The following is an 18708-nucleotide window of genomic DNA, read 5'->3' on the forward strand; positions in this document are numbered from 1 at the left end:
AGGAATCGCAAATTTTGCGATTCCTTGTTTTGCACCAAATTTCCCTTAATACATACCATTTGGCAAATTTACATTCGCAAACACCGAAATTCTGCGAATTTTGGCGTTTGCGAATGCGAATTTGCTTGATCCATATGGCCCCATATTGCTTCATCCACACTTATCCGCGACTTCTTGAAGCAGTAACCAGGTAGATGTTTTCTTTTTCACACAACTGGTGATGTCGCAGCATGAAAAACAGCAGGCAAAATAGCACTCCTGTGGGTATCTTACAATAATGCTGTTTCACTGGCTTGACAGGTCTGACCAAAAGGCTTCAGATCCGGCGCCTTCTTCTGTCCCTGAGGAAGCGCCTTCATCTCAGACGCTAGCAGGCCTGTCACAGCGTGTCTTACAGCATGAGTTTACTTGCGCGTTCTTTCAAATTTATTTTCACCCTGAAGTGCAATAAAAATGTATTGCGTCTTTCCTGCCAGCATTAGTGTCTGAAGAAAAGAAATCATATAAATAAATAATACAATTAATAAAAGGATCAGTAGGTATGCACTCGTTAAAAAGAGTTACTCTACGTAGATAGCATAGCCATATGCAATAGACTAGAGGGACAAATGGGTATTTTCAGGGGTTGTTAAGGAGCAGCACTGCTAGGCAATCTTGCACAGCACACAATTTAACCCCTCCCCGGCTGATGACGGAACCGCTCCGTCATCAGCTACAGTTGAGCTGTGCTGATGATGGAGCGGTTCCGTCATGGCCCGGCCACCGCGCCTGCGAGGCGCTGATTTCGCGCCTACGCGGCAGTCTTAATGAGCGGGGCGGGTCATGACGGAACCGCTCCGTCACCAGCACAGCTCAACTGTAGCTGGTGACGGAGCGGTTCTGTCACCAGCATGCGGCGGCCGCGCGGCCGCCCCGCCCCTTTAGCGCTGCGGCGGAATAGCCGCCGCAGCGAAAGGGTTAAATATAAGAAAATAAAGGATTTTCTGTTGCAGGTAAACAATGTTTCTGTGTATGTGCCAGCCAGTGACATATTGGAATATTTGGAGAATTGCACTGGGAAAAAAAAAATGATTCCATTCTCATATTTGTATTGCCTCCATATTTCCCCTTACCTCACCCAGAGAGAGTCCGACACGCCTGACTTGGTACAATATGGGGCTGATATTAAACATTTTATCGGGCAGCTCCCATTTCCCATTCCAACCAGGATAAGCCATGTTCGTTTTTACTAATAAAAGTGGCACTGCACTATTTATTGGCAAACACCGAATATATCACTTATATATTGCCTCTGTAACTACTTAATAGTAGTAGCGCATGAACTGTTCACTTCTGCTCCACTAGCTGCAAAGTGTGGTGTTCATAAGTGGTTGGATGACCACACTGCTAACAAAAAGCCTTCTGGTGTATTTACTTCATAGAAAAGAATGCAGGGAGCAACCAAAGAGCTTCCCTTGCATTCCAAGATTTAGGGCAATATGTATCAAAATGTTGTTTTGCCATTCTCAAATAGCGATTTTTTTTGTGAATCGCTATTCGAGAATCACAAAATGCGATGTATGTAGGATTTGCAAAAACTTTTGCGAATCCTACATATTCCTTAATTGCGAGTCACAAATTGTGATTCGCAATTAAGGAATACCTCCTCATTCATTCCTATGGGCCTATAGGCCCATAGGAATGAATGCAGATACATTCGCAATTTGCGAGTACCCATTAGTCAAAAGGAAAACCTGTTGCATCCCTGAAATAAGCATGAGTGCAGATGTGGCGCACATACACAACACTTTCAAAAATGCAGAAATTTGCATTTTTAAAAGTAATTGCAAATGTCCACCAACCTGAAGTTGGTGGTAATTTGCAATTCCTTAAGCCAAAATCGCACAACTTTGGTGCTTCCTACATTGCATTTATTAAATCGCAGTTTGCGATTCCTTAAATGCAATTGCAAAATAGGGAAGCACAAATTTTGCGTTTCCTTATTTTGCGATTGGGTTTTTGTGTGATACATTGCACACTGCTAAATTGTGATCGTAAAAACACTGAAATTCTGCGAATTTCAGTGTTTGCAATCGCAATTTAGCTTGATACATATGGCCCTATGTTTTTTGGGTCAGAGTTATGCGCAACTTGCTCAGTGTGCTGATATCACACTGTTTGAAGGTAAAATCATTGATCACCATTAGTGACTGCTTTCACTTTGGACCATAGATAATGCAGGGAGGAGGGAGATACTCCTATAGTTGGCCAGATCTTTGTGGTAGAGGGTCATCTTTTTTAGAAGTGGCAGAATTTTAGCCTGCTTCCAGATATGTGGCACTTTACCAGTGGAGAGGGATAGGTTAAGCACCTTGTTGACTGTGGGGTTGATAGTAGGCGCTAAAGGTGCTAATAATTTAGCGGGGCAGGATCCACACTTGAGACCTTTGAGGTAGTTGAGCGACTCGTCTTTTTGTAGTTCAGGAAAGACTAACAGTGTAGGGGACTGCAGGGGGGCAGAATTTTTCATTCTGAGATTGGTAGGAAATCTGATCTTCAGTTGGCAGTTTATCGAAAGAGTGTTGGATTACGGTGATCTTATTGTGAAAAGATAGTGCTACCGGCTTGGTCCACTCAGCTGAAAGCAGGGCTTCTTTCTTTGAAGACTTGGGGGAGGTAGAGAATTTTACTATATTAAAACTGTCCTTTCCCTTGTTTTGGACTAGTTCAATGTTGTCCTGGAGGAAATTTTTCTGGCCTCTCTCACTTGCATGTAGTGAGCTTTCAGGGCGGCTTTATAGGTCTTCCTATCTTCAAGAGTGCAATATTCCTGCCATATCCTTTAAAGCCTCCTACAGATATTTTTGCTATTCCTGAGAGATTCATTGAACCAGGGTGCAGGGGTGAGTCCTCCTTGAAGAGCAAGAGATCATAGGAGCAGCGGCGTCAATGTTAGACCCAAGCCAGGATTCAAGTGAAAGGGCGTCGGCATCAGGGTTCTCGATTAATGCTGGGACGTAAAGTTCAAGAGCCTCTGTCAGCGCTGGGGTGTATCTCTTGTGTAAGGCTCTGCAACTATGTTCCGTCATTATCGCTTTTGGCAGAGTCTCCTTGGTTAAGATAGGGAAGGGACCAGGCGAGGGGAAGTGGAGTGTTTACCCCGAATTCTATATTGCAGAAGATCTGGTCAAGAGTATGGCCCCAGTTATGTGTGGGAGCAGAAATCAGTGGGATCAGGGTACAGGCCCGCACTGTGTTGAGCAGAGAAATTGCTAAAGGGCCCTGTGCTTTGTCCATGTGTATATTAAACTGTCCCTGAATGGGAAACTTGTTGTATTTTAGGGCTTCTGGGGTAGCGCCTGCATTTATTGAGGTAATAATGTTCCTAAATGCCCCCGGATTCCAGCTATACATTCATGGGGGGATAAAGTGCAACGAAAACGTAAACACGCTGCCCCCTCAATATTATCTAACGAAGTAGGCATGCAGTCTAACTTCTGTTTAAAAATAATGGCAATGCCACCTCCCTTCCCGAATGGCCGGTCTTTCCTGAGGATTTGTAGCCTGTAGGAATGGCCAAGGCAATAGTGGGTTTTGAAGCCTCGGACAGCCAAGTGTCTGTAAGAAATAAGAGATCAGGTTGCTCGTTTAACAGGAGGTCATGAATGTGTTCCTCCTGCCTATGCATTGAGCGTGAGTTGAGTAGTATAGCATGATAATTCCCCACTTTATTAGAGCTATTCGTCCTATTGCTTGGGAGAGAAGTCTTGGATGGCTCATCGGGGGACCAAGGAAGGGTCCAGTTACAGCCAGGACAGTGAAACTTATCCTGATTATCTAAATTGGCAACTGAGCATTGGCAAGAGCAAGGAACTTTGAAATTGAGCAATTCATCGCACTCATAGTGTAGGATATGTCCCCTACCTTTAGAGAATAGGGCAGCATGGCCGACGCTGGCTGCCGCCGGGACACTGTCGGGCGCAGACGAGCTTGCCTTTGGCACGCCTTTTGTGAGTCATGTGGATAATAGGCCGTAAACCACCAAGAGACTAGACTGCGCACGTTCCCCTGGGGTGAGCAGCCAGGCGGTAGTGAGAAATGAAATGAGCCTTAACCCAGCCCTCCGCTCAAACGGCACTGCAGCCATGGCGGAACGGGTGGATTAGTAACAGGGGAGAGAGAAAAAGTGCAAGGTAATTGAAGCAATTTTAAACAACTTGCAGAATTTAAAAAGTTAAGTTAAGAATTTAAAAAGTTAAAATATGCACAAGCGTTACACACCCCGTCAGGATGGCAACAGCAGACCCTGCCACTGAAATTCCGCTATTCCAGGGAAGGTACAGAGTTTCTCACTGAAAAACGTGCAATTGGATACAGGAGGTTAACTGAACAATTTTTGGTTGATCTTGAGATTAAAAATTAAGCAATAGTATCATATATTTTTTAGGATAGGACCTCCATTAATGGACAACAGGCACATTAGTTTAGTTTGATTTTATTTAATACATTGAATTTCCCTGTACAACCACAAGTGCAGTAAATCCTTATAACATGTGGCAGCATTTCTTTCTTAGAATTAGCTTGGAGGTTGAAGATGGTGGAAATCAACATGTGGGCTCCTCTGATGCTGAGGTTCAGTTCACCTATTTTATGGTGCTAAGATTTATTGTAGCCACATATGCAAACTACTTGGCCATTTTAAGCAATATGTGGGAGAAAAGGAAGCTTACAGGCTAGAGCATCTGACTTGAAGATGGGAAACCAGGTGAAATCCAGGCAGCAGATCAAACATCCTGGGAAAACAGTCAGAACACTGCGGTCTAAACCACAAGTGTTCCAACTCCGCAAGCTAAACTACGGTTGACTTAACCAAGCATACGCCCTAACCATGCATATGCATGGTTAAGACAATACACAGTCTAGCTGCTGGCTTCTATGGATGGAAGCAGGAAGACCTCGCAGAAAGCAGTGAGATAACTGGGGCTGGGTGTAGTTCTGGGCTGGGGGTTGTTTTGTGGTAGTTTAGTAGGCTGGGGGTAGGGGTAGTTTCTGGGCTGGAGATGGGTCGGGTTTGTTTTGTTGGCTGGGGGTGGGTTAGGGGTTGTTTTGTGCCCTGGGGTGGGTTGGGGGTTGTTTCGTGGTAGTTTAGTAGGCTGGAGGTTCAGGGTAATTTTGAGGGCTGGGGTGGGTCAGGGTTTGTTTGGTGGGCTGGGTGTGGGTTAGGGGTATTTTGTGGACGGGGGTGGGTCAGGTAGTTTTCATGGCTGGGGAATGGGTTGGGGTAGTTTTGCGGGTTGGTGGTGGGTCAGGGGTAGTTTTGTGGGATGGGGTGAGTCGGGAAGATTTGTGGGCTGGGTGGATTGCAGTAGTGTTCTGGGCTGGGGGTGGTTTGGGGTCGTTTTCAAGACTGGGGGCAGGGGTAGTTTTCAGGGCTGGGGGTTGAAGGTAGTTTTCATGGCTTGGGGGATTTGGGGCTAGTTTTCAGGACTGGGGAGTCACGGGCAGTTTTCAGGGCTGTGAGAGGTCAGAGTTAGTTTTCAGGGCTGTGGGTTGGGATAGTTTTTTTTATTAGGGGTTAGAGTATTAGGCCTCAGGGGGAGGGGAATGGGTAGACGGGGTCGTTTTTAGGGCTTAGGGTAGTGCGGGGTAGTTTTTAGGGTTGGGTCAAGTTAAGGGATAGGTTTAAGAGACAGGGTTTTAGGCCTCAGGGCATGGGGAGGGTAATGAATAGTCATAGCAGTTTTTAGGGTTTAAGGGAGGGCGGGTAGTTTCAGGGTTTTAAAACAGGGGTTTGCCTAAGGCAGTGGAAGAGGTTGAGGTAGTTGCAGGGACTGCGCAAGGGGGTAGGAGGGGGTCCCAGCAGTGTTTAAGGGTTAGGGACAGTGCAGGTATTGGGAAGGGGTAGGCGTATTTGGACCTCAGGACGGGGAGGAAGGCAGGGGGGAGTTTGTAGCTTAGGGAAGGGGAGGGGGGGTTGCGTACCCCTTTACCATTCATGCCTATACCATGAAATAACATGGTAAAGGCATGCATGGTAGAGGAATGCATGGTTAAGACATATTCGTTGTTTAGGTTGCATGGTAGAGTCACGCGTGGTTTTATCATACAACCATCATTCCGTAATTCTGAGCAATTCCCATAATCCCCCATGTACATAAAATGTGCAACACAAACCGGTTTGGTTGTAAAGCGCTCCAATGTCCCTTGGCGAAAGGTTGCGCTATAAAAAAACGACAAAAACAAATCTCGCTGGTTTTTCAATATCAGAAAACTTTTCATTACCCCCCAACACAGTTCATTAGTTTAGTCATGAAGAGTTTTTTCCCACAGCTTACTTGGTATTCATGCAGCATACATGCTGTCATATCCCTCTCTGTCTCTTTCGTACTATATTACAACTTTCCAATTGCCACAAATTTGTTTTCAGTATCTCATTTGTTGCTCTGATTGGCCACATGCCACAATAAAATGTGAAATCCCGCACACACTGTAGAAACACTGCATGCTGTATAACAACTCACTCCACACTCGGAACCTGAATTGCATTGTCTCTTAAGTGGATGATTCATCCAAGATTGTTTTCATGAGACAATTAGATTTCATTGGCCACTGTATCATATCTGATATGTTTATACACACACAGCTGGTTAATGCCAAACATGGACCTGCCAGGTTTTTTTTTCACTCACTTTTTTAAAATGAATTCTAGCTTCTATGAGATGGAACAATGAGACTGGTGTTTGAACAGAGAGACAGTAAAATCTGCATCTTCACACTCATAATTCCACATGATTGCAAATCATGAATTATATTTTTGAAGAATGCATAGGGTGGCACGTTCTCTGTAGGAGACCATAAGCACCGGATAACATTAGGACATACAATTATAAAAGCGAAAGCATAATAGGCTAAATTCAAAAGCATATTTTTGGGTATCTATGTTGAACTTGATTCTGACAAAACCCACTGGGGAAACAACCTTTACAACGCAACTTTTTCAACGCACTACCATTACAACGAAACTTTTACCATGCAACATCCATTACAACGCATGCATTTACAACGCAACCATTACAACGCATGACATTACAACGCACACCACTACAACGCATGCCATTACAACGCAGTCATTACAACGCATACCATTACAACGCATAGCATTACAACACATAGTACCCTTACACTATCCAACACTTACCCTACTGTTGCACCCCCTGGAGTTAGAATAGTAATTTTTACCCCTACACTATCCAACACTTACCCTACTATTGCACCCCCTGGAGTTAGGTAGTAATTTTAACCCCTACACTATCCACTACTTACTTTACATGCAATGTAATGTTATGCGTTGTAATGGTATGCGTTTTAAATGTAGTAAGCGTTGTAGTGGAATGCGTTATGAAGGTAGTTTCAAAGTATTCGTTGTAATGGTATGCGTTGTAATGGTATGTGTTGCAATGGATGTTGCGCTGTAAAAAATGCGTTGTAAAGGTAGGCGTTGTAAAAGTATGCGTTGTAACATCATACATCCAACAGACAGCCTTAGATGAGGATGGCTGGAGCTGAACAGCATAGGGCCTGATTTAGAATTTGGCAGACGGTAGTGCTTAATTTGTAAAAACAATAAGTGCCAGGTCTCTCGTCAGGAGGCTACTGCAGCTTGCACCACACATTGCCCCTGCCAGCGCTGCCAGTGGCAGTACCAACACAATTACTGATCATCACACTCCTACATGTGTGACACATCAGACTATTCCAGGCCCCCAAAGCTATAAGAATGGCTTAAGCGGCAGCCAATAGCTATTTGTCATGCATATTGAAATAATAAACAACTGTTGTTTTGCTCATCTTTAAATCAGACAGACATTGCCACCATGTGTCAGACTGTTACAAGCCCTGGTGTTGACAATTAAGAGCCCATGCCGAGCGCCGAAAACCCCCGGCTAAAACTAAGCACTGGCGGACGGGGTTATTTAGTCACAAAAGTGATGAGATATCTCGGCTGCCGTATTACAATCCAATTGTATCCTATGACACTTGTATTATGGTGGATGGGATATCCAGCACATTTGCGATGGAGTAACCCATCAGCCGAACTGTAAATTAAGCCTCTAATCATGATCCACAGACATTTCGGCCTGGATATGACATTTATGACTGGAAAATGCAGAGGTATGGAAGATATTCCGATGTCGGACGTTCAGCATCACGGGTGTGTCAGGGGTGACAATTGAAGTTTAAGAAACACCCACGCGATAAATATTGTGGCCTTCAATCTTAATTCAGAATGAAGCCAGATTCCACTGGTAAAAGGAGTTGCCAGCAGAATCAGGATTATAAATTACACAGGAAAACTACAACTTCCAACTCTTTTTCACCCAGATATATTTTCTGGAAAAACCTGTCAAAATAATTCTGAGGGACCAAAGGAAAGCCCTAAACCGATTTCTGCCAAAGGGAGATATTAAATATCTGTCCTCAACATTTATGGTATCAGATTAGAGATTGTAGTTCATTATTATTGCACGTAAAGGATTTTTTTCCATAAAGGGACAATTTCAGAAAAAAGACATGTATTACCTAAAGTAAGGAATGAAAGAACGTAAACGTTGACGAAACTTAGTTTTTTTAGCAATCTCTAAAAATACAAATATAAATGCACATACTTATTAAAAATGTGTATTCGACATAGTAACCTGAAGGCCTCTGTTAATACATTAAGTAACATTCATAATAGCAATGGTCATTACAACATAGCATATGAACTTTACAAAGTAACATTGTATCTTATAAATGTATCTCATTCAAGTTGTAAGGGAGACATCCAGAGTGATGGTTAGAACTGACACAGCACTTTGGAAAAAGGCATAGTGGTTCGGAGAACTATAAAATACGTCCAAAAGAGCGGTTAATCAGATACAAAAGTACTTTATGGACTGTGCCCTTTTTATGCTGTGAATGAGTCGTAAAGTTAATTTAACTGACCGCATAGTCTAAAAAAGAATATTCTTCAATTTTCATAGCAATTTTAGACAAAAATGAACCCATCATCTAATGCACAAATCGACTTTTCTTTTTTCGATAAATGCAAAATCTGGCACAGCTGTGGCGCCATTCCATGGACTGACTGAGAAAAAGACCTACAATTCCGTTTTTAAACTGCCCTTTCCAATCTAATTACACACTCTATCTAAGGAACTACAGATATCACAAGAAATGCCCGTATTCTTAAATCAGTTAGCTTGAAAAGAAATGAGGAAAATATTGCTTACAATGTGCGACAAAACATCTAAATGTGATCGGTAATGGGTTAAATGACTTGACAGCAATACCCCATGAGGATAGCCTTTTATGCTCATAGCTTTATTTTATTGCTGGTAAGTATTTAACTGCTCTGTAATCTGGATAACACGTTTAAATCTTCTCAATATATTTTTACAGAGCTGTGGCTTATGATGATCAGTAGCAAAATGTGCTGCTTGTGGAGCTCTATGAAATGTACCTGTACGTCTACCATGGCGACGAGGATAAGAACAAGCATTTGCAATGCAATAGGTCTCGCAGTTGTAAGAGTTTGAGCTATTGGCATTGTAAATGGCTATGCCTTTTATTTAGGTGTTGGTTTTTAAAACATAAATAAAAGGCATTGTCATTTACAATGGCAATAGCTTAAGCTCTCGCAAATGCGAGACCTATTGCATTGCAAATGCTTTTTTATGTTGTAGATGAGGTGAAAATATTAATGGTGGTTGTGTAAGTGGCAAGAAGTCCGGTATGTTTGTTGGTACAGGGTTATGAGAGGTGGGTCTTTCTAAAGACGTGTTAGGAGGGTGTCAACACCAGGTAATCTTATGGAATTGTTCTAGAGAGGGGAGGATTCTCCTTAGAGTGGTGTGGGGGTGTGGTAGTCACATGCAATAAGATGCGGGTGGGCAGGGTGCCAGTTTACCAGATATTTTGGGGGAATTGGGTGTGGAAGGGTGGTAGTCACATGCAAATTAGCATTGTGCCTACTTCATTGGGAACATTCCAGCAAGATGTGCTCTGTTTAGCAGAGCACACACCCATCCCCTCGGTGAGAATGATGGACCGGAATGAACGACTGTCCAACAGGAGCAATAGTAGTAAATACATCAATGCTCATGGCAATGCACCCAATAGGGGACAAGGAGAGCCCCGACAAAGAATGGGGGGGCACCACAAACCAACAGGAACCAGCCCCCTCCTTATGATCCACCCAGTGCGCAATCATAGTCGGGCCAAAAAAATGGAAAAAAGAGAATATCGACCACCCACTTGGGAGACTACCACTGACATCAAGCCAAGGTGTATCACGAGGCGACAGCCGCATCCCGAATCCAGGAAACGTCAGCCGCAGCGGCCCTCCAGTATCACCCCCACACAAAAAACGTTGAATGGGCCATCCCGGCTGGAAGCACCAAGAGCCCTCATAGAGGCAAGAAATTACCATCCCACAACTAACACAGGGGACAACAGCATGTGAACCCCAGCTGCCCACTGAAAAATGACCATGAAGGTGGGGCCCATACAACCCAGCACCCGAGGAAGGAAAGGGCACCAGTAACACTCCTGGGCAGCAGCACACCACCATGACAAAAAACAACACAGGCGCAAGACCACCATAGATAACCCTGCAAAAGATACAACTTTCCCCCGGGAGTCTAAGAAATGCCAAACAACCTTCCAACCTGTTAGCCAACAAAGCCAAGGCAAAAGAGAAGCCCACACCCTGACCCACAGTACCTGTAGGGACCGGAGTATTACAGCAGAGACCGAAGGGAAGAAGAATAGGCCGCTGTCCAATCAACAATAGAAAAGAGAACCGCAGCAACCACCCTATGAACAGAAGAGTCAGTGGGAGAGGCTTCCACAGAAACAAACACCATGGCCAACTTCCAACAACACTCTATTCACCACAGTGTGTACAGAGGAAAGGAGCGGCAGGGGCAAAGGCACAAGGCACAGGAAGCGGGAAATAACCCACATACACCTGCAAAACCACCGCAGGAAGCCATAAATAGCCCAATGTGTCGGAGGGCTACTGTAAAAATAGGCCCCTGCACACACCCACCAAAGGGAGGGCCTGAACAGGAGTGACCTGAGTATCCCACAATGCAACAGACAAAAAGCTACCGCAGATACTCATACAGCATCACCAGGATACCAACCCATGTCCAGGGAGTGCCGTGCCACCAGAGACAAGATTACTAACTGAGACATAGCATCTGCAACAGAGAGACTCCGTGCCCAGTGGAGAGGTGGCCAAACAACATAGAGTTCATACAGACACTCAAGCAACCCAAAAGGGATTGCACATGCAGAGTCCATACAGGCAAACAACATACGCGGAACCACGAGACGGACACCGGACTACGCAGTCAGTCTGCACTAAAGCAGAGCACATGGCAAAGAAAACTCTGCGCTGGACACGTGGGGCTGGCACAGACGCAAGCACCCCAGAACTGCTTAGCAGGACAAAAAACGTGTAAAGCGCCTGCACGGAGGTGAGAACGCCCAAACAAAGAAATCGTCCCGAGTCCATCACCAAGGAGCTCCTGAGTCCGCTACAGAAGGACTCCCAGGCAAAGCCACCTAGAACGGCCAGGTGGTACCAAACTCGTGGGGCAAGGGCAATGCACGTCGCCGGGCAGAAAAAATAGAAAGTGGCACACAAGTGCTCGCCGCCACTCCAATCCTCATGCTGAGTCTGCTAAAGGAAGACCTCATGGTGGGGAAAGCGCAAGCTACCGCAAACTACCCCGATCCCATGCCGAGTCTGTGTAGAGCAGGACTGCCCTGCAGGAGAAAAAAAGGAAAATGTGCCGCAACCTACCCCTAAACCTTCTCTGAGTCCGCTAATGTAGGACTTCACAGGGGAAACAAGAGAAAGTCCACCAATCCAAACAACAGTCGAAGCGCCAAACAATCCCAACACAAGGAACAACCCGATATTGAGGAATACATACAAAATCAAAAATAAATACCAAAACAAAGCTGTATAGTAGTTCACAGCAAGACTGACCATGCCCAGGGACTACTAAAGCAAGACGACTGCACACTCATCCTGTACTTGAAATGGAAAGTTTTGCAGAAATAAAACAAGCGTTTGCGATCACTACTGTAAATAAGCCAACGGGGTGAGGAAACTGAAAGCGCGCGATGCGCGTATTCACAGGAACACACATTTCTTACGTAATGAGCATGCGTGTAGGCAACCTTGCCTGGGGCATGGATCGCGCGGCAGTGTCCGGGGCTCCCGTGAGCTGAGGGAGCCCCGCGTGTTGCAGCCCGCATAAAGAAGCCCACCTGCAGAGAGAAGTCTAACGGCAGCCCACCCTGCCTTTGTGAATGCTGCTGTGGGGCTCATGTGAGCATGACGGAGCCCCGCATGTTTCTGCACCAGTGACCGGAAAAGAGGCCCCCCTGCCACGAGGATACCAGCCGGGGAGTAGTGCAGAGTCCCCACAAGAGCTGATAAGTGGGGCGTGTAGAGCGTGCGTGAGCATAAAAAAAATGCTATTGCAGGAAACTGTCTTGCCTCGGAAGAGAGACAGGAGTTGTGCACAGTGCACGACTCTAGGTGCGTGTACACCTGCTCAAATTGCCAAAAGCTCTGCGCGTGCCCATCTCCTGTCCCACTTCCGAGGCAAGTACACAACAATAAGCCTCGCTGGCGACAGCGCTTCGCGCTGCGTACGCCAGGCTCAACCTAAAAAGGAAGATCCATCAATAACACATGACACTAATATGGAACATGTCAAAGTGGGGAGAAATAAATAGTAAAACCAAAGGACCACAGTGGATTTTTAGCTCAGTCATTCGAGTCCAATTGTGATGCTGGTAGATAGACCACTACCCCCAATAACTTAGTTTAAGTATGCAGTGGCGTAGCAAGGGGGGATGGCCCACTGCGGGCGTCACGAGTTACCTGTGGCTGTTGCGGGGTAGCGAACACAGGGGAACCTCCAGCCCCTCCACTCTTATTGGTGACCGCTGCTGCTTGGTGGCAAATGCGGTTAACGCCAAGGGCGGCAAAAGGTATAACTACACCACTGCAAGCATGTAATATGAGTATTGAATTTATATAGTGTGAATCTGACCAAAAGGCTGGGAGGGCCGTACAGTCTCCAAAGCAATGTCACAGTTAATGTGTGATTAGAAGAGTAGCTGATTTTATGGCAAGACCTGAGGCTAATATTATGCAATCCTCATTATTGTGCCACCCGCAGCAGCCTCCTCAAAGAACATAGAACACAACAAAAGTTCTTAGAACATGAACAAAGAGCCAGAACCTCCATGACTCTTCCTTCTTTTTTGCTGCTGCCCATAAGATACGTAATGTTTTTAAATTTCTCAAAACTTAAAAGTTTGACTGAGTCTTGGTTTGTGTGTTAACAGGTATTTTGGCATGGATTACATGTTGGATACGTATGTGTGATTTTGATGATTATTGAAATGAACATGTTTGTTTTAAAAGAGAATATGATTGTAAGAGAGAGTGTCTGTATACTTACAAAAATATAATTATTCCTTTGGTTACCTCTTGTTGAGTCAAGGGTTGACTAAGAGAAAGTGATGTTTAATTTATCATTTAAGCGCGATGTGCGCGAGGAGCAGTTTTTTATTTTTAATTGAGTAGAATAGCTAGCGATTTTTCTGCTCGAGTGTTTTAAAAAAGAATAGGTCTAGCGCGAGGTGCGCGGGGAGATTTTGTTTATTTTGCCGCGTTATAAAGAGCGTTCATAGGGCAGAGCGCTTGCTTCTGCTATGAAGGATGAGGGCAAAGCGCACGTTCTGTTTTGATAGTTGACTAGAAAATGAAGGATTTTTCAAAGTAAAGAAATGGTTACATTAGAAAGAAGATTTTAGTCAGATTAGCTGATTTATTTTGGTGTAGGAAGTCGGATGTGCGAGTAAATTTGAATACGAGCAGTTTAACGGAAGCCTACCGTTGTTGAGTGAACAATCTGCGGTAATGCGCGTGCTCTTTCGAGGCGTACGCATGTGTGGAGGAGTTTCAGAGTGTTTGACTGGGACAGTCGGGCTTCGTCTATGCGCATGCATTGCGCTTCACGTACGCATGCGTGGTGTTTCAGTGGTTCTGACTGAAAATGACAGGAGATTTCACAGAGAGAAAGACGGAGGTTTTTTAGAAATATATACGTTGTTTTCTAGTAAAGGAAAGGGAGAATTGAGGCAATTATTTAAAAAAAGTTGATTATAAATATTGATTGTTAGTTGGAATTAGTTATTTAGTGCTTTGGTAATTTATAGATTGGGAGTATGTCAGAAGTTCATGCTATAACTCAGGGAGAGTTAGTTATGGAAGACAGAATAAAGCTTATGTTGTCAAAGTTTGCATGCGACTTAGATTCAAGAATGGGTAAGAAATTTGAGGAATTTAAGAAGAGTAGTGGTTTTTCCTCTCAGGAGAAACGTTTTTGGTCAGCTGGTGAAGCTACAGTGTTGGAGAAGAAAGGTGGAAAAGTAAACAGGAAGAGAAAGAATGTGGATTCAGATAGATTGAGAAATAAAAAAGCAAAAACTGCATACGCAGACTCAGGATTTTCGCGAAAATGTGAGAAAAAAGCAGGTGTCGAGGACACAAATGGTGACCTTGAAAGAGGTCAAGGTAGTAGAAGACATACTACCGTGTTATGTGATGAGTCTTCGGGTAGTGCGGAAATAGAGATAAGTTGTTCGTCAGACTGATTCTGATGTTGAATTTGTGGATAAAAATAAGAGCAATGATGCTAAGACAAAAGAAAAGATGGACGAGAGTGCTGGGGTAATGGATCCTTCAGGGGAGTCTATGTTTGATCCTATGATGATAAAGCACCAGTTATCCCCTGAATGGAGCCCGGCTCCACATGTTGCAGAGTATGTCCAGATGTGGCTCAGAAAGCAGATTCCCAAGGACGTGAGGTTGAGACTCCGTTCTGAGTGACCTAGACCAAGTTTAGTGAATAAGATTGCTTTGACACCTGAGCTTGATGCAAACATTATTGCATTTGTGGCAAAAGGTGGTAAGGATTCAAAGAAGGGATTGGATAAAGGGTTAAAGATCTGTCAGGACAGGTTGCTCGATCTAACAGGACCTTTAACAAAAATATTCGATATGGCTGAAGAGGCCTATGTTGATGAAAAAGAGATGGACATAGATGAACTAAGAGAGTGGATTCAGAGAGCAGTGAGTTTATTGGGGAACACGAACACCGCAATTTCAGTTGAAAGAAGGAAGAGCATTCGCTTAAAAATAGATCCAAAGTTGGTTGAATTGGCAAACAAAGAGGGTGGATCTGATGTGAATGGAATGCTTTTTGGAGAGGCTTTTATTAAGGAGATGAGCAAATACGTTGATGCTTTCAGTTCTTTGGAGAAATCACAGAGAGATATTAAGAAAGTTTTTGGCTGTCAGGTATTCGGAAGGGCCGGGAGAAGTAGATGTCGTTTTCCCGGCCGTTGTAAAGGAATCACAAGGGCCTCGGTTGCGAGAGGATTCAGAAATTACAACTATAACTACCAACAACAGTCTGGATATCAACCTGGAGGATTCTATCCTCAGAAGGAGAGAGGAAGTTCTAGGGGAAATAGAAGACCGAGAAGGTCAGGTAAGACAAGACCCTTTTGTTATCCATGTAAAGCTGGGCGGCAGACTTTCCCAATTTTACAAGAATTGGTGTGTGTTAACGAGGGATCCTTGGGTGTTGCAGACGGTTTTGGGTTATCGAATAGACTTCATAGAAGAGCCGGTGCAGTTTCACTGTCCTATAATGATCAAGTTTAGCTCAGAGCTGTCAGAGTTGGTAGAAAAAGAAGTAAAGGAGTTGTTTATGAAAGGAGCGATTGTAGAGGAGTTGGAAACGTGTGCGGGGTTCGTAAGCAACATTTTCTTAGTAGAAAAGAAAGGAAAGGGTATGAGACCGGTGATAAATTTGAAGAGTCTGAAGGATTGGGTGGAGTACCATCATTTCAAGATGGAGGGTTTGCATATGTTGAGAGATATACTTCAAACAGGGAATTGGATGACTCGACTGGATTTGAAGGACGCATATCTCACAATTCCGATATGGTTAGAGCATCAGACATTTCCGAGGTTCAGATGGGGAGGAAAATTATGGAAGTTTGTTTGTCTCTCATTCGGACTATCATCGGCCCCTTGGTGTTTTATAAAAATGCTTTGTCCAGTTGTTGCATTCTTGAGAGAAAGAGGGATTTGTGTAATAATTTATTTAGACGACATTTTGATTATGGATCCGGAGAAGAGGAGAGTGGAAAAATACACAAAGCTGTGAATCTTTTGGAAAATCTAGGATTTATTGTAAACAGAGAAAAATTATGTTAAACTCCAAGTCAGGAAACTCAGTTTTTAGGTTTCATGATAGACACTATTCGAGGTCAGTTGAGGTTACCTTTAGACAAGATGAAGAAAATAAGGAAGGAAATTGGAAGTGTATTGTCCATGAATTTTATATCTTTGAGGATGTTGGCGAGGATTGTAGGTCTTTTATCTTAAACTATACAAGCTATTTTTCCAGGACCATTGAATTATGGTGCTCTTCAAAATAATGGAAAGAAAATATGGATTTGTTTAAAGACACAGAGGCTAATATTATCCCTCCTCTCCCTACCCTTGTTGGTAACAGTTGTTTTTCTTTTTGAGCTCGTGCACAGCAATGAAAAAGTAAGATGAAGTCTATTCTATTTCTGATTATTTGTTTACTGGTTTTAGTATGGACTATGGGCCGAGAGGCAGTGGGGATGTTGAGCTTGCCAGCCATATAGTCAAGGGAGCCAGTTCTGAAGCAGGGGAGATGATGCAGCTGGCGTGGGCTGGCAAAGGCAACCAGTGTAGTATCATCAGGGTCGGGGTGATGTCATATGTCCTCAGACCCTTTGATGAGCATGCTCTTGCACGTAGTATGCCCTTAAGGAGGGCCAGCGTGGAATGTGAGAGGTCATGCATCAGGTCATTGCCACCATACATGTGCAGGAGTATGAGGGCTTGAATAGCAGTTATGAAGTCTCTTTCTGGGAGAAAAAGCTTAATTTCCTCAAGTACATAAAAGTTGTTATTATGAACATTGGCTATGAATCTAGCCCACCTTGTTCGAGTGTCCTCTGGATAGGTACAGGCTTGTACCCTATCAGTTACTGAATCAGACCCCTCTGGCGGTCTTGCTTACCCATTTTTTATCTTTGAATAAAACTTTTCAGGCCCGGCTGGGTACTGAAAACGTTCTGATATAGCACTGATTGTAGTCTATATTTCATTGATTTGTTCATGTTCTTAACCCTAAGGACCGTTGCACTTTTCCAAAGTGACATTTCCATCACAGTAATGTCGAACCCACTCCGACTACCAGAGAGGATTCCCCATTACGAATACCAAACATCATACTATTACTATTCTGCCCATAAGAATTCATGCTAGAAAACCTTTCCCTACATTCCCCCATGCTAATCCAATACGAGAAGCAGCCCCTATCATAAGGAACACACCCTCCTGTGTCATTCATGACTTGCAGGTAACGTACACATACACCTGCCCAACCTCTCCACAATACCGCACCCTGTCACCAGGGAGAACTCTAATATTGCAGGAGACATGCAGAACCTTGGCACACAGTTTTGCAAATGCCAAGTCGAGTAACAGTAACCCGTGTACACAGGCCCCACCAGGGCAAACCTGTGGCACAATCGATGAGCTACCTCTGTGGATGGCACAACCAGTACAGCAGGCCAAAAGAACCCCATTCAAAATACATGCTCCTGGTATAGTTCTTACCCGATGACAAAGGACTTACAGCTAACTCGAATAAGCCAATCATATATACACTGCTCCGCAGTATGTACATGATGAGCACAGCATGTTGACACTGGATGGCAGGTCCAAATGCGCACAAGTCCTAATCTAGCAAAACAAGGTCAAATAATGAAGTCGGCAGCTAAAAAGGTTAGGGGAGACCACGCCAAGGAGGCCAGGTCTACCACTAGCCAAATAAAACTTGAGCCTATGGCTGAATAAACGTCCATCCCTCCCACTATATAGATGGTTGCAGTATTGGCACCCAGCTTCTGGAACACTCTTCCTTTAGACATAAAAACCTGCACTGAATCTTCTAGATTCTGAAGGCTGCTTAAGACTTGGCTCTTTACCCAAGCTTATAACTAGATTCTTCAGACAACTAAAAATACCGGGTTTCAGCAATACCTTAAATTCAGCGCCAAGAAACCAATTGGTGTACATGCGCTTTACAAGAAATGTTAACATAACATAACATACATTGATCATGGCCAAATGAGACATTTTCACTCTAGGAGAATATATTTTAAACTTTCATACTCAGTAGCCACAAAAATCTAAATATGACCTTTGGGGAGCACGTACTCCTGCAGACAAACTGAAATTAGTTGGTTATTAATATTTGACTCAGTTGTACATCAGCCCTTCAGATGTAGTGGCTCCCAATGTACTTACCTGTTATGTACACCCTGTGATGTAGGGAATTTATTTGTAGTGGATTTCAGTGTAGTGTGGTACACCTTTTAATCGCTCCTCTATTAACCTAATGACCTCTCACATCATCAGGCCATCACCATTGTTATATTCCATATAGGTACCCTAATATAGGCTCAGATAACATTGTAACCTGTGACCTATTTTCTTCCCTACATCTCATACATAACGGGTTGCCAGGGACTGAC

The 18708-nt window shown here is 44.0% G+C and overlaps 1 pseudogene; it reads left to right on the plus strand.

The window, feature by feature from the left end:
- The first annotated feature begins 14283 nt into the window (after positions 1 to 14283).
- Positions 14284 to 15347, plus strand: LOC147668134 (uncharacterized; annotated as a pseudogene).
- Positions 15348 to 18708: the final 3361 nt, after the last annotated feature.

The sequence above is a fragment of the Lissotriton vulgaris genome, unplaced genomic scaffold (genome assembly GCF_964263255.1).
Source record: "Lissotriton vulgaris unplaced genomic scaffold, aLisVul1.2 SCAFFOLD_4687, whole genome shotgun sequence".
Lineage (NCBI taxonomy): Eukaryota > Metazoa > Chordata > Amphibia > Caudata > Salamandridae > Lissotriton > Lissotriton vulgaris.